The sequence below is a fragment of the Triticum urartu genome, chromosome 4A, assembly GCF_056163025.1.
Source record: "Triticum urartu cultivar PI428250 chromosome 4A, HENAU_Tu73, whole genome shotgun sequence".
NCBI lineage: Eukaryota > Viridiplantae > Streptophyta > Magnoliopsida > Poales > Poaceae > Triticum > Triticum urartu.
In genome coordinates, this window is record NC_141876.1 from 504,355,039 (window position 1) to 504,371,048 (window position 16,010).

Consider the following 16,010-nt stretch of genomic DNA (forward strand, 5'->3'; position numbering starts at 1 on the left):
CTAGAGGCAATAATAAAGTTATTATTTATGTCCTTATATCATGATAAAAGTTTATTATTCATGCTAGAATTGTATTAACCGGAAACACAATACATGTGTGAATACATAGACAAATAGAGTGTCACTAGTATGCCTCTACTTGACTAGCTCGTTAATCAAAGATGGTTATGTTTCCTAACCATGGACAAAGAGTTGTCATTTGATTAACGGGATCACATCATTAGTTGAATGATCTGATTGACATGACCCATTCCATTAGCTTAGCACCCGATCGTTTAGTATGTTGCTATTGCTTTCTTCATGACTTATACATGTTCCTATGACTATGAGATTATGCAACTCCCGTTTGCCGGAGGAACACTTTGGGTGCTACCAAACGTCACAATGTAACTGGGTGATTATAAAGGAGCTCTACAGGTGTCTCCAAAGGTACATGTTGGGTTGGCGTATTTCGAGATTAGAATTTGTCACTCCGATTGTCGGAGAGGTATCTTTGGGCCCTCTCGGTAATGCACATCACTTAAGCCTTGCAAGCATTGCAACTAATGAGTTAGTTGCGGGATGACGTATTACAGAACGAGTAAAGAGACTTGCCGGTAACGAGATTGAACTAGGTATGGGATACCGACGATCGAATCTCGGGCAAGTAACATACCGATGACAAAGGGAACAACATATGTTGTTATGCGGTCTGACCGATAAAAGATCTTCGTAGAATATGTAGGAGCCAATATGAGCATCCAGGTTCCGCTATTGGTTATTGATCGGAGACGTGTCTCAGTCATGTCTACATTGTTCTCGAACCCGTAGGGTCCGCACGCTTAAGGTTTCGATGACAGTTATATTATGAGTTTATGAGTTTTGATGTACCGAAGGAGTTCGGAGTCCCGGATGAGATCAGGGACATGACGAGGAGTCTCGAAATGGTCGAGACGTAAAGATCGATATATTGGACGACTATATTCGGACATCGGAAAGGTTCCGAGTGATTCGGGTATTTTTTGGAGTACCGGGGAGTTACGGGAATACGGGGAAGAGTATTGGGCCTTAATGGGCTTTAGTGGGAAGGAGCCAGGAGGTGGCGCACGCCCCTCCCAAGCCCAGTCCGAATTGGACAAGGGGTTTGGGGCGCGGCCCCCCTCTCCCTTCCTTCTCCACTTCCCTCCTTTCCCCCCCTTCTCCTAGTTGGACTAGGAAAGAAGGAGTCCTACTCCCGGTGGGAGTAGGACTCCCCTTGGCGCGCCCTCCTCCTAGGGCCGGCCTCCTCCTCCCTTGCTCCTTTATATACGGGGGCAGGGGGGCACCCTAGAGACACAAGTTGATCCACGTGATCATATTCTTAGCCGTGTGCGGTGCCCCCTTCCACCATAGTCCTCGATAATATTGTAGCGGTGCTTAGGCGAAGCCCTGCAACAGTAGAACATCAAGATCGTCACCACACCGTCGTGCTGACGGAACTCTTCCCCGACACTTCGCTGGATCGGAGTCCGGGGATCGTCATCGAGCTGAACGTGTGCTAGAACTCGGAGGTGCCGTAGTTTTGGCGCTTGATCGGTCGGGCCGTGGAGACGTACGACTACATCAACCAAGTTAGCGCTTCCGTTGTCGATCTACAAGGGTACGTAGATCACACTCTCCCCCTCTCGTTGCTATGCATCACCATGATCTTGCGTGTGCGTAGGAATTTTTTTTGAAATTACTACGAAACCCAACAGTGGAATCAGAGCCTAGGTTTTATGTGTTGATGTTATATGCATGAGTAGAACACAAGTGAGTTGTGGGCGATATAAGTCATACTGCTTACCAGCATGTCATACTTTGGTTCGGCGGTATTGTTGGACGAAGCGGCCCGGACCGACATTACGCGTACGCTTACGCGAGACCGGTTCTCCCGACGTGCTTTGCACAAAGGTGGCTAGCGGGTGACAGTTTCTCCAACTTTAGTTGAACCGAGTGTGGCTACGCCCGGTCCTTGCAAAGGTTAAAACAGCACCAACTTGACAAACTATCGTTGTGGTTTTGATGCGTAGGTAAGATTGGTTCTTGCTTAAGCCCGTAGCAGCCACGTAAAACTTGCAACAACAAAGTAGAGGACGTCTAACTTGTTTTTGCAGGGCATGTTGTGATGTGATATGGTCAAGACATGATGCTAAATTTTATTGTATGAGATGATCATGTTTTGTAACCGAGTTATCAGCAACTGGCAGGAGCCATATGGTTGTCGCTTTATTGTATGCAATGCAATCGCGCTATAATGCTTTACTTTATCACTAAGCGGTAGCGATAGTCGTGGAAGCATAAGATTGGCGAGACGACAACGATGCTACGATGGAGATCAAGGTGTCGCGCCGGTGACGATGGTGATCACGACGGTGCTTCGGAGATGGAGATCACAAGCACAAGATGATGATGGCCATATCATATCACTTATATTAATTGCATGTGATGTTTATCTTTTATGCATCTTATCTTGCTTTGATTGACGGTAGCATTATAAGATGATCTCTCACTAATTATCAAGAAGTGTTCTCCCTGAGTATGCACCGTTGCGAAAGTTCTTTGTGCTGAGACACCACGTGATGATCGGGTGTGATAGGCTCTACGTTCAAATACAACGGGTGCAAAACAGTTGCACATGCGGAATACTCAGGTTATACTTGACGAGCCAAGCATATACAGATATGGCCTCGGAACACGGAGACCGAAAGGTCGAGCGTGAATCATATAGTAGATATGATCAACATAGCGATGTTCACCAATGAAACTACTCCATCTCACGTGATGATCGGACATGGTTTAGTTGATTTGGATCACGTAATCACTTAGAGGATTAGAGGGATGTCTATCTAAGTGGGAGTTCTTAAGTAATATGGTTAAATTGAACTTAAATTTATCATGAACTTAGTCCTGGTAGTATTTTGCAAATTATGTTATAGATCAATAGCTCGCGTTGTTGCTTCCCTGTGTTTATTTTGATATGTTCCTAGAGAAAATTGTGTTGAAAGATGTTAGTAGCAATGATGCGGATTGGATCCGTGATCTGAGGTTTATCCTCATTGCTGCACAGAAGAATTATGTCCTTGATGCACCGCTAGGTGACAGACCTATTGCAGGAGCAGATGCAGACGTTATGAACGTTTGGCTAGCTCAATATGATGACTACTTGATAGTTTAGTGCACCATACTTAAATGGCTTAGAATCGGGACTTCAAAGACGTTTTGAACGTCATGGACCATATGAGATGTTCCAGGAGTTGAAGTTAATATTTCAAGCAAATACCCGAGTTGAGAGATATGAAGTCTCCAACAAGTTCTATAGCTAAAAGATGGAGGAGAATCACTCAACTAGTGAGCATGTGCTCAGATTGTCTGGGTACTACAATCACTTGAATCAAGTGGGAGTTAATCTTCCAGATAAGATAGTGATTGACAGAATTCTCTAGTCACCATCACCAAGTTAGTAGAACTTCGTGATGAACTATGATATGCAAGGGATAACGGAAACGATTCCCAAGCTCTTCGTAATGCGGAAATTGACGAAGGTAGAAATCGAGAAAAACATCAAGTGTTGATAGTAGACAAGACCACTAGTTTCAAGAAAAGGGCAGAGGGAAGAAGGGGAACTTCAAGAAGAACAACAAGCAAGTTGCTGCTCAAGTGAAGAAGCCCAAGTCTGGTCCTAAGCCTGAGACTAAGTGTTTCTACTGCAAAGGGACTGGTCACTGGAAGCGGAACTACCCCAAGTGATTGGCAGATAAGAAGGATGGCAAAGTGAACATAAGTATATTTGATATACATGTTATTGATGTGTACTTTACTAGTGTTTAGAGCAACCCCTCAGTATTTGATACTAGTTCAGTTGCTAAGATTAGTAACTCGAAACGGGAGTTGCAGAATAAATAGAGACTAGTTAAGGGTGAAGTGACGATGTGTGTTGGAAGTGGTTCCAAGATTGATATGATCATCATCGCACACTCCCTATAATTTCGGGATTAGTGTTGAACCTAAATAAGTGTTATTTGGTGTTTGCGTTGAGCATGAATATGATTTGATCATGTTTATTGTAATATGGTTATTCATTTAAGTAAGAGAATAAATTGTTGTTCTGTTTACATGAATAAAACCTTATATGGTCACACACCCAATGAAAATAGTTCGTTGGATCTCGATCGTAGTGATACACATAATCATAATATTGAAACCAAAATATGCAAAGTTAATAATGATAGTGCAACTTATTTGTAGCACTGCCGTTTAGGTCATATTGGTATAAAGCGCATGAAGAAACTCCATGCTGATGGGCTTTTGGAATCACTTGATTATGAATCAGTTGATGCTTGCGAACCATGCCTCATAGGCAAGATGACTAAGACTCCGTTCTTCGGAACAAAGCAGCGAACAACATATGTGTTGGAAATCATACATACTGATGTATGTGGTCCGATGAATATTGAAGCTCGCGACAGGTATCATTATTTTCTGATCTTCACAGATGATTTGAGCAGATATGAGTATATCTACTTGATGAAACATAAGTCTGAAACATTTGAAAAGTTCAAAGAATTTTAGAGTGAAGTGGAAAATCATCGTAACAAGAAAATAAAGTTTCTACGATCTGATCGTGGAGAAGAGTATTTGAGTTATGAGTTTGGTCTTCAGTAAAAACAATGTGAAATAGTTTCACTACTCATGCCACCTGGAACACCACAGCATAATGGTGTGTCCGAACGTCATAACCGTACTTTATTAGATATGGTGCGACCTATGATGTCTCTTACCGATCTACCACTATCGTTTTGGGGTTATGCATTAAAGATAGTTGCATTCACGTTTAAAAGGGCACCATCTAAGTCCGTTGAGACGACACAATATGAACTGTGGTTTGGCAAGAAACCAAAGTTGTCGTTTCTTAAAGTTTGGGATTGTGATGCTTATATGAAAAAGTTTCATCCTGATAAGCTCAAACCCAACTCGGAGAAATATGTCTTCATAGGATACCCAAAGAAGACTATTGGGTACACCTTCTATCACAGATCCGAAGGCAAGACATTCGTTGCTAAGAATTGATCCTTTCTAGTGAAGGAGTTTCTCTCGAAAGAAGTGAGTGGGAGGAAAGTAGAACTTGATGAGGCAACTGTACCTGCTCCATAATTGGAAAGTAGTTAATCACAGAAATCTGTTCCTGTGACTCCTGCACCAATTAGTGATGATGATGATCATGTAACTTCGGATCAAGTTACTACCGAATCTCGTAGGTTAACTAGAGTGAGATCCGCACTAGAGTGGTACGGTAATCCTGTTCTGGAAGTCATGTTACTAGACCATGACGAACTTGCGAACTATGAGGAAGCGATGATGAGCCCAGATTCCGCGAAATGGTTTGAGGCCATGAAATCTGAGATATGATCCATGTATGAGAACAAAGTATGGACTTTGATGCATTTGCCCGATGATCGGCAAGCCATAGAAAATAAATGGATCTTCAAGAGGAAGACGGACGCTGATAGTAGTGTTACTATCTACAAAGCTAGAATTGTCGCAAAAGGTAGCAATTGCCGCATTTTATGAAATCTGGCAAATGGATAACAAAACTGCAATCCTTAATGGATTTCTTGAAGAAAGAGTTGTATATGATGCAACCAGAAGGTTTTGTCAATCCTAAATGTGCTAACAAAATAAGCAAGCTCCAGCGATCCATCTATGGACTGGTGCAAGCATCTCGGAGTTGGAATAAACCCTTTGATAGTATGATCAAAGCATATAGATTTATACAGACTTGCGGTGAAGCCTGTATTTACAAGAAAGTGAGTGGGAGCACTACAATATTTCTGATAAGTATATGTGAATGACATATTGTTGATCAGAAATAATGGAGAATTATTCTGCAAAGCATAAAGGAGTGTTTGAAAGAAGTTTTTCAAAGAAAGACCTCGGTGAAGCTGCCTACGTATTGAGCATCAAGATCTATAGAGATAGATCAAGACACTTGATAAGTTTTTTTTCAATGAGTACATACCTTGACAAGATTTTGAAGTAGTTCAAAATGGAACAGTCATAGAAAGGGTTCTTACCTGTGTTACAAGGTATGAAATTGAGTAAGACTCAAAGCCCGACCACGGCAGAAGATAGAAAGAGAATGAAAGTCATTCCCTATGCCTCAGCCATAGGTTCTATACAGTATGCCATGCTGTGTACCAGATCTATTGTATACCCTACACTGATTTTGGCAAGGAAGTACAATAGTGATCTAGGAGTAGATCACTGGACAGCGGTCAAAATTATCCTTACTAGAATAAGGATATGTTTCTCGATTATGGAGGTGACAAAAGGTTCGTCGTAAAGAGTTACATCGATGCAAGTTTTGACACTGATCTAGATAACTTTAAGTCTCAATCTGGATACATATTGAAAGTGGGAGCAAATAGCTAGAGTAGCTCCGTGTAGAGCATTGTTGACATAGATATTTGCAAAATACATACGGATCTGAATATGGCAGACTCGTTGACTAAAATTCTCTCACAAGCAAAACATGATCACACCTTAGTACTCTTTGGGTGTTAATCACATAGCGATGTGAACTAGATTACTGAATCTAGTAAACCCTTTGGGTGTTGGTCACATGGCGATGTGAACTATGGGTGTTAATCACATGATGATGTGAACTATCGATGTTAATCACATGGTGATGTGATCTAGATTATTGACTCTAGTGCAAGTGGGAGACTGAAGGAAATATGCCCTAGAGGCAATAATAAAGTTATTATTTATTTCCTTATATCATGATAAAAGTTTATTATTCATGCTAGAATTGTATTAACTAGAAACATAATACATGTGTGAATACATAGACAAACAGAGTGTCACTAGTATGCCTCTACTTGACTAGCTCGTTAATCAAAGATGGTTATGTTTCCTAACCATGGACAAAGAGTTGTCATTTGATTAACGGGATCACATCATTAGTTGAATGATCTGATTGACATGACCCATTCCATTAGCTTAGCACCCGATCGTTTAGTATGTTGCTATTGCTTTCTTCATGACTTATACGTGTTCCTATGACTATGAGATTATGCAACTCCCGTTTGCCGGAGGAACACTTTGGGTGCTACCAAATGTCACAACATAACTGGGTGATTATAAAGGAGCTCTACAGGTGTCTCCAAAGGTACATGTTGGGTTGGCGTATTTCGAGATTAGGATTTGTCACTCCGATTGTCGGAGAGGTATCTCTGGGCCCTCTCGGTAATGCACATCACTTAAGCCTTGCAAGCATTGCAACTAATGAGTTAGTTGCGGGATGATGTATTACGGAACGAGTAAAGAGACTTGCCGGTAACGAGATTGAACTAGGTATGGGATACCGACGATCGAATCTCGGGCAAGTAACATACCGATGACAAAGGGAACAACATATGTTGTTATGCGGTCTGACCGATAAAAGATCTTCATAGAATATGTAGGAGCCAATATGAGCATCCAGGTTCCGCTATTGGTTATTGACTAAAGACGTGTCTCGGTCATGTCTACATTGTTCTCGAACCCGTAGGGTCCGCACGCTTAAGGTTTCGATGACAGTTATATTATGAGTTTATGAGTTTTGATGTACCGAAGGAGTTCGGAGTCCCGGATGAGATCAGGGACATGACGAGGAGTCTCGAAATGGTCGAGACGTAAAGATCAATATATTGGACGACTATATTCGGACATCGGAAAGGTTCCGAGTGATTCAGGTATTTTTCGGAGTACCGGAGAGTTACGGGAATACGGGGAAGAGTATTGGGCCTTAATGGGCTTTAGTGGGAAGGAGCCAGGAGGTGGCACGTGCCCCTCCCAAGCCCAGTCCGAATTGGACAAGGGGTTTGGGGCGCGCCCCCCCTCTCCCTTCCTTCTCCACTTCCCCACTTTCCCCCCTTCTCCTAGTTGGACTAGGAAAGGAGTCCTACTCCCGGTGGGAGTAGGACTCCCCTTGGCGCGCCCTCCTCCTATGGCCGGCCTCCTCCTCCCTTGCTCCTTTATATACGGGGGCAGGGGGGCACCCTAGAGACACAAGTTGATCCACGTGATCATATTCTTAGCCGTGTGCGGTGCCCCCTTCCACCATAGTCCTCGATAATATTGTAGCGGTGCTTAGGCGAAGCCCTGCAACAGTAGAACATCAAGATCGTCACCACACCGTCGTGCTGACGGAACTCTTCCCCGACACTTTGCTGGATCGGAGTCCGGGGATCGTCATCGAGCTGAACGTGTGCTAGAACTCGGAGGTGCCGTAGTTTCGGCGCTTGATCGGTCGGTCCGTGGAGACGTACGACTACATCAACCAAGTTAATGCTTTCGTTGTCGATCTACAAGGGTACGTAGATCACACTCTCCCCCTCTCGTTGCTATGCATCACCATGATCTTGCGTGTGCGTAGGAATTTTTTTTGAAATTACTACGAAACCCAACAGGTAGACCCAACAAAAATTAGCCATAGCAATATTTCCTTTAAAGGAGTAACACCAAGCCGAGGGGCTCGTTGTTCAGGCTCCCTCCTACTAGAAGTCATATTCGGCTCTCCCGATAACTTCCGTAGCGAAAAGCTAACCTTCTACATCGCTCCGTTTAAAAGTGGCTATCAAGCACTACTGGGACGCGACGCTTTCGCCCGCTTCAACGCAATACCGCACTATGCGTCTCTTACGCTTAAGATGCCCGGTCCACAAGGCTTCATTTGAGTAAAGGGAAACATTGAGCGCTCCTTGCGCGCGGAAGACTGTGCGGCTGCTTTAACAGGCACACACTAAACTGCCTCACCAACCAGAGAGCCTAATAGGTCGTCAAGACCACGGACACAGATGGACGAGTCCGGCGTAACTATTTAGTTGTTAAAGGTTTGATGGTTATACACCCCTATACAAGGGGCTCCACGCATGTAAACAAGCAGCAATAAAACTCAATTCTTCCCACATTGAATCATACTTTGTTTACTTAGTATAACATACATTTTGCATGACTAATTTTTTAACTAAGTTCCTCTCTTTTACAGATGAACATCGTGCTACACCCGTCCAGGATACGGCACAACGGAGACACAGGCGCAGACGTGCAGCAGGGATCCGTTCTAAGGATTCTTTTCAGATTAAGACCCTGCGTAAACCTTTTTCACTGTCTCTTGTTGATACACATCCCCCTGATTCTCAGCGCAACTGAGAAGGAGGCTGGCGTCTTGGCATGTGGCCACGTCAGAATAATGCACGTACGTGGACACCAGGGGCTCATTACAAAGGGCGCTTCAGCCCGTTTAAAATCACAAAGACCGAATACCTTAGGGAGTGTCCGACGTCGCGAGTTTGGCCTTATATGCATCAGCTCCGAATCATATCTTTTGTCAAATGTTGGGTTTGCCCGGCTCTTGTGTTTTTCTGCCTTATGTTCCGCTCTATCGGCTAAGGCGGCACCAGGAGAACTACTGCGATTGTGCCCCGGTTCAGCCAGGCGAGCACCTGAGTAGAGAAAGTCAAAAACTGACTGTCATGATATAGCGTGAGACTGGTCAACCACTCGATGACCTAGCGGAATCCTCGGGATTCCTCCGCCTAAATGAAGGGCCGTTTCCCGGCCATGCACACATGCGCCCTGAATTCAGGTGAGCGCGGAGCCACCAGGAGCTATATAGTAGCCCCACTGTCAAACTCCTATGGCTAAGCAAAAGTGATAAAGCATTATAGTCTGATTGCCTAGTTCGCTGCGCTATCACCTCCTTAATGGACCAAGACGTTGGATCAAGTGTGACAATGCGTCTTCTGCGAACACCCCCGCATTATGTGCGTGGGGGCTGAAGCCGACGACTGCCATCTTTCAGGTTATATATACATATACGTAAACGGCCGCACAGGAGGATAATTCTTGCAGGCACAAGTATAAAAAGCTTCTACATTTCAGCAAAATATTGCTTTCAATGAAAATACATGTTATTCAAACATAATATCCTTCGAGCACTGCGTCTCTATTGAATGAGGGCCCTCCAGAACTTCTTGAAAGTAGTGCTCGGCAGGTACTCGGCTTCCGTCCGAATCTCGGGCTGCAACAGCGGTGGCCTCCATCTCTGCCCAGCATGTCTTGACACGGGCAAGGGCCATCCGTGCACCCTCCACGCATGCTGACCTCTTCATCGTGTTGATATACGGCACCGCACCAAGGAACTACTGCACCAAGCTAAAATAACTGTTCGGTTTTGGCCTTCCCGGCCACAGATGATCCACGACATACCTCATAGCAAGTCTGGACAACCTATTCAGCTCGACCCATTCGGCCAACCGATCAGTCAATGGAAGCGGATGCTCTGGATTGTTGAATTGTGACCAGAATAGCTTTTCCACTTCGTGATCCTTTTGATCTCGGAAGTGTTCGGCTGCATCAGCAGCACTCGCCGCTAAATCTAGATATGCGTCCGCCGAACTCCACATCCGGTCCAACAGAGCATATTTAGGATCTCCGAACTTCATCCGCAGCATAAAGGGCTTCCCAGCCGCGATGTCTCTGGCTTGACGCAGCTCCTCCTTCATCGCTCTCATCATAGAACGAGTTTCCTTGGCCGCCGTCGTGGCCTTCTCCAGGTCTGTCCGCTCCGACCGGTCTTCCTTTTCAAGAAGCTTGTAGCGGTCAGCAGCGTTCTTCAACTTCACAGCCATCTCGGCCATTTCCTCCTTGCTTCAGCAGTGAGCAGCTTGTTCGGCTTTTAGCTCCTCAAACGCCTTTAGGGCAGCCGCATCGCTTTTCCTGGCTTGTTCTTTGGCTCGAAGGTTCTCCATGGCGGCAGCCCCATCTGCATTAAGCACACAAGTTATAAGATACTGGCATCAAGATCCTCTTACTAGGTGTCTCCGGAGAAATTACATACCTTGTGCCTCGTCAAGCCGCTTGTTGACAAGCGCGATGTCGGCATCTGCCACGTCAAGTTGCCGCTTTAGCTCAGCAAATTCATCAGTCCGGCTAGCCGTCGGACACTTCGCCACATGCATATCAAGGCGGAAAAATTAAACCTAAGGCTACGATCCTCTACGTGCCGTCATCTTCGACAGCACCTAGAGTCTCAGGGGCTACTATCTATACAGGGCGCATCTTAAAGTATGTAGTACTGTCAAAAGGTACATCATTTCACGTACCTCAAAGCCTGTCAGTAAACTCATGACAGCTTCATGCAACCCGCTCTCCGCGGCAGAAATCCTTTCAATTACCGTACCCATCAACGCACGGTGCTCTTTCGAGATAGACGCCCGCCCTAGCAGATCCTTCAGTACCTCTGACCGTGCACCAGGCGATGCCGGACTCGTTCGATTGCTTCTTCCAGAAGTCGGGCACGGAGGGCTTCGGGTGGCCATGTGACTACCTTTCGGCCTTGCCGGAACAGGAGAAACCCTCCGCGACGACACCTCGGGGTCGCTCGCCTCATAAGGCAGTATGGCAGGGGGAGGCATTCCGCTCTCCATCATCTCTGGAAGAAGATCCCCCGAAGAAGAGCTCTGCTGAGAAGGGCTAAGATCCGAACTACAAGGTAAATTTTCGGTTATTTTCCTCAAAAGTGAAGCAAGGATTTCTCTCATTATTAAACACCCTTTTCCTTACGGCTCGGTGGAGGGCTGATCCCCTTGAGGGCACAGTACGGCCGGGGTAACCCCCGGCACAGGACCCTCTGACGAAGACTTCTTCCCCCGCTTTGAGATCATTGTCTCCGGGTCTTCAGAGGCGGTCCTCTTCTTCCCTTGAGGAGAGGAATTTTCGATTCCTCCCTTCCGGACCACCTCCTCTGCGGAGGCAGTAGCTTCCTTGTTCCCCCCCTTCATTTTCTTCTAACGGCGCGACCTCTAGCATCCTGGCTAACACGGGATCTGGTGAGGTCTCAGGAAGGGGGGCCGGACACCTGATTAACTTCGCCTTCGTTATCCACTCCTGGTTCAAGAACAGCTCTTTTAAAGGCGATGTGGCAATAAAGGAACAGATAGCATGTCCGGGCACCCGGGTACTTACTTGGGTATCCGGGCGTTTGCAGCTCAGACCTGCATCCTCGGTGATGTCCGGACACATTATTTGTGGTCCGAAGAACAACTTGTACATCTCTTCGTGCGTCATGCCGAGGAAATGTTGAATAGCTCGCAGTCCTTCGGGTTGAATTCCCACATGCGAAGGGCCCGGTGTTTGCAAGGTTGGACTCGACGAACTAGCATAACTTGCACTACCATAACCAGACTGAAATCTCTCTCAAAGATATCTCGGATACGGCTTTGCAGTATTGGCACGTCCTTGGCTGGACCCCAGCTCAGCCCCTTGCTGATACATGACATCAGTTGTGGTGGGGGGCCTGAGCGAAAGATGGGGGCAGCTACCCACTTGGCACTTCGGGGAGCTGTAATGTAGAACCACTCCTGCCACCATAATCCGGACACCTCTGGGAAGCAACCCTTAGGCCATGGAGCATCAACGATTTTGCTTATTAAGGCGCCTCCGCACGCTGCGTGCTGCCCCTCGATCATCTTCGGCTTCACATCAAAGGTCTTGAGCCACAGGCCGAAGTGAGGGGTAATGCGGAGGAAGGCCTCACATACGACGATAAATGTCGAGATGTGAAGAAGGGAATCCGGGGCCAGACCGTGAAAATCTAGCCCATAATAGAACATAAGACCCCTAACAAAGGGATCCAGAGCGAGGCCTAGTCCTCGGAGGAAGTGGGAGACTAACACGACTCTCTCGTTGGATTCGGGAGTAGGGACGACTTGCCCTCGGGCAAGCAGCCGATGCGAAATTTCAGCGGTCAGATATCTGGCCTCTCTCAACTTCTTGTTGTCCTCCTCCGTGACGGAGGAAGGCATCCACCGACCTTGAAGGTTGGATCCAGACATAGTTGAAGGTCCGAAGTGCCTAAACCTGAGCTTTGGGTGTTGGAACTCGAGGCAGGAGGTGGATTCGATTAAGATCGAGAGGAAAAAGCCTTGTCCCCTTTATAAAGAGGGTGAATATCAAGCGTCCTCCTCGTGGCCGTTTGGGACTTGCCTTCGATCAAGGAGATATACCAACGGGCACGATTGGGTTACCCACGTCCGTATTGATGAGAATCCTGTGATAAGGGGACACGATCTCTGCTTTGACAAGACGTGCCAAGGAAACCGCCTCGCAAAACGCGCTGAGGTGGGACGGTAAAAAACGATTCGAATAAAGGCTTGGCTGTGGTGTGATGTCACGCTACAGAATACGTCAACAGATTATATTTGTGGAAATGTTACTCTCTCCCTCTACGGTGGTATGTGGAACTTGTTTTGCAGAGCCAGACACGATCCTCGTGTTCAAACATCTTATATGTAGTATTCGGAGGAGGAACCCACCTTACAATGTCGAAGACAATATGCGTGCCGGACTCATCGTCATTGAAGCCTGGTTCAGGGGCTACTGAGGGAGTCCTGGATTAGGGGGTATCCGGACAGCCAGACTATAACCTTTGGCCGGACTGTTGGACTATGAAGATACAAGATTAAAGACTTCGTCCTGTGTCCGGATGGGACTCTCCTTGGCATGGAAGGCAAGCTTGGCAATACGGATATGTAGATCTCCTTCCTTGTAACCGACTCTGTGTAACCCTAGCCCCCTCCGGTGTCTATATAAACCGGAGGGTTTAGTCCATAGGACAGAATCACAACAATCATACCATAGGCTAGCTTCTAGGGTTTAGCCTCTCTGATCTCATGGTAGATCTACTCTTGTACTACCCATATCATCAATATTAATCAAGCAGGAGTAGGGTTTTACCTCCATCGAGAGGGCCCGAACCTGGGTAAAAACATCGTGTCCCTTGTCTCCTATTACCATCCGCCTAGACGCACAGTTCGAGACCCCCTACACGAGATCCGCCGGTTTTGACACCGACACCGGGTCTCTTCTTTAATATATTTGCATTTGGTTTTATTTTCAGATCTATTAAGCCAAAATTACAAAAATACCTTGCTGCAATTTATTTTATTCGAGAACTATTTATCCCATCTATCATATTTTTATCACGTCTGTTTGGCAATTTCTGGCGCCATTACCCGAAAGGGATTGACAACCCCTTTTACACGTCGGGTTGCGAGTATTTGTTATTTGTGTGTAGGTGCTGTTTACTTAGTGTTGCTTGGTTCTCCTACTAGTTCGATAACCTTGGTCTCATAACTGAGGGAAATACCTATCGTCGTTGTGCTGCATCATCCCTTCCTCTTTGAGGAAATACCGATGTAGTCTAGCAGACATCAGAGGCCAGCTGTAGGCCCCATAAGGCATCAGGGCACGCCCAAGGGGGTGGGCGCGCCCTTTTTCCTTGTGGGCAACTGGTGGGTCCCCCTCTGGTACTTCTTTGCTCTAATAGTTTTATATATTCCATAAAATTCTCCATGAAATTGCAGGTCATTTGGATTTCTGCAGAATAGTTATCTCTGATGTAGCTTTTCCAGGTCCAGAATTCCAGCTGCCGGCAATCTCCCTCTTCATGTAAATCTTGCAAATTAAGAGAGAAAATGCACTAGAATTGCATCACAAAGTGTTATAATGATAAAAAAATATTATAAATAACAACAGGAAAACATGATGCAAAATGGACGTATCAACCCCCCCAAGCTTAGACCTTGCTTGTCCTCAAGAGAAAGCCGAAATCGATAATCGTGACCACATGTTTAGAGAGAGGTGTCAATAAAAAAATACGTCCATGGTAGCATCATGATCATTATCATAGCAGCAAGATATCATCATAAAGACTTCTCATGAGCAAGTAAGAATTTATAACAATAACGAAGTATAAGGAATAAACTTTCTTAAAAACTAAAAAACTATGTTCTTAGTCAATGAAACAATTAAAATTCATCATATTCTCATGAAGGGTCTTATGTAAGAGCTTTTGTTTAGCAAGCCCGCATACTCTACTATAATTTAGTATTCTATGATTGCTAACACTCATGACATATGTATGGAGCAAAAGTTCCAGTCAGTCACAAAGAAAGATAGGGTCTTATAGTTATGCATTCCAACATATTTACCTCAAGGGTAATGTCAACAATAATAACTCATTATTACTCATATCCAACTGGATATATGTGCCTAGATCTTTCCCCACCACATGATGCTTGAAAAGAGAAAAAAGAAAAATGAATAGAGAAGAACACTATTGACTCTTGCATAGAAAATAAATACATAAAAGTAGAAAGCAGGCCCTTCGCAGAGGGAAGCCGACGTTGTCATGCACTTTTTTTTATGTGGAAGCCCTTAATGTAAAGGAACATCACTTTATATTGCCCCTTGTGATAACAACCTTTATTATGCAGTCTGTCGCTTTTATTTCTTTACCATCACAAGATCGTACAAAGCTTATTTTCCCTTAAAATAAAAGATCATACATATTTAGGAGCAATTTATATTGCTTTATGCACCGATGAAAACTTACTTGAAGGATCTTATTCAATCCATAGGTAGATATAGTGGACTCTCATGACATGAAACTTGGTTTAAGGGTTTTGGATCTATAAGTAGTATCTCTACTTGGTGTGGATTTTTGGGTAGCAAAGATGTTGAGCAAGCACCACATGTTGGAGGATCCATGACAATATAACTTCTATGTGAATATAAGCAAAGATAACTCACTGCGTCGTCTTCCTTGTCCAACGCTAACTAATTGACATAAGATATTTAATGGGGGCTCATAATCATAAAAGAGTTTCAAGATAGTATATTTATATGTGAATCCTCTCTTCCTTCATTAATCTTTCATGAATTGCATCATTGACCAGTACTATGTTTGTTAACTTCCAACAAATTTATCAATTATACTTTTCTTTACGTAAAGTCATTACTTTCCATGAGATTATGATACGTCTCCAACGTATCTATAATTTTTGACTGTTCCATGTGGTTATATTATCAATCTTGAATGTTTTATAGTCATTTTATATCATTTTTTGGTACTAACCTATTGACATAGTGCCAAGTGCAAGTTGCTATTTTTTGCATGTTTTTTA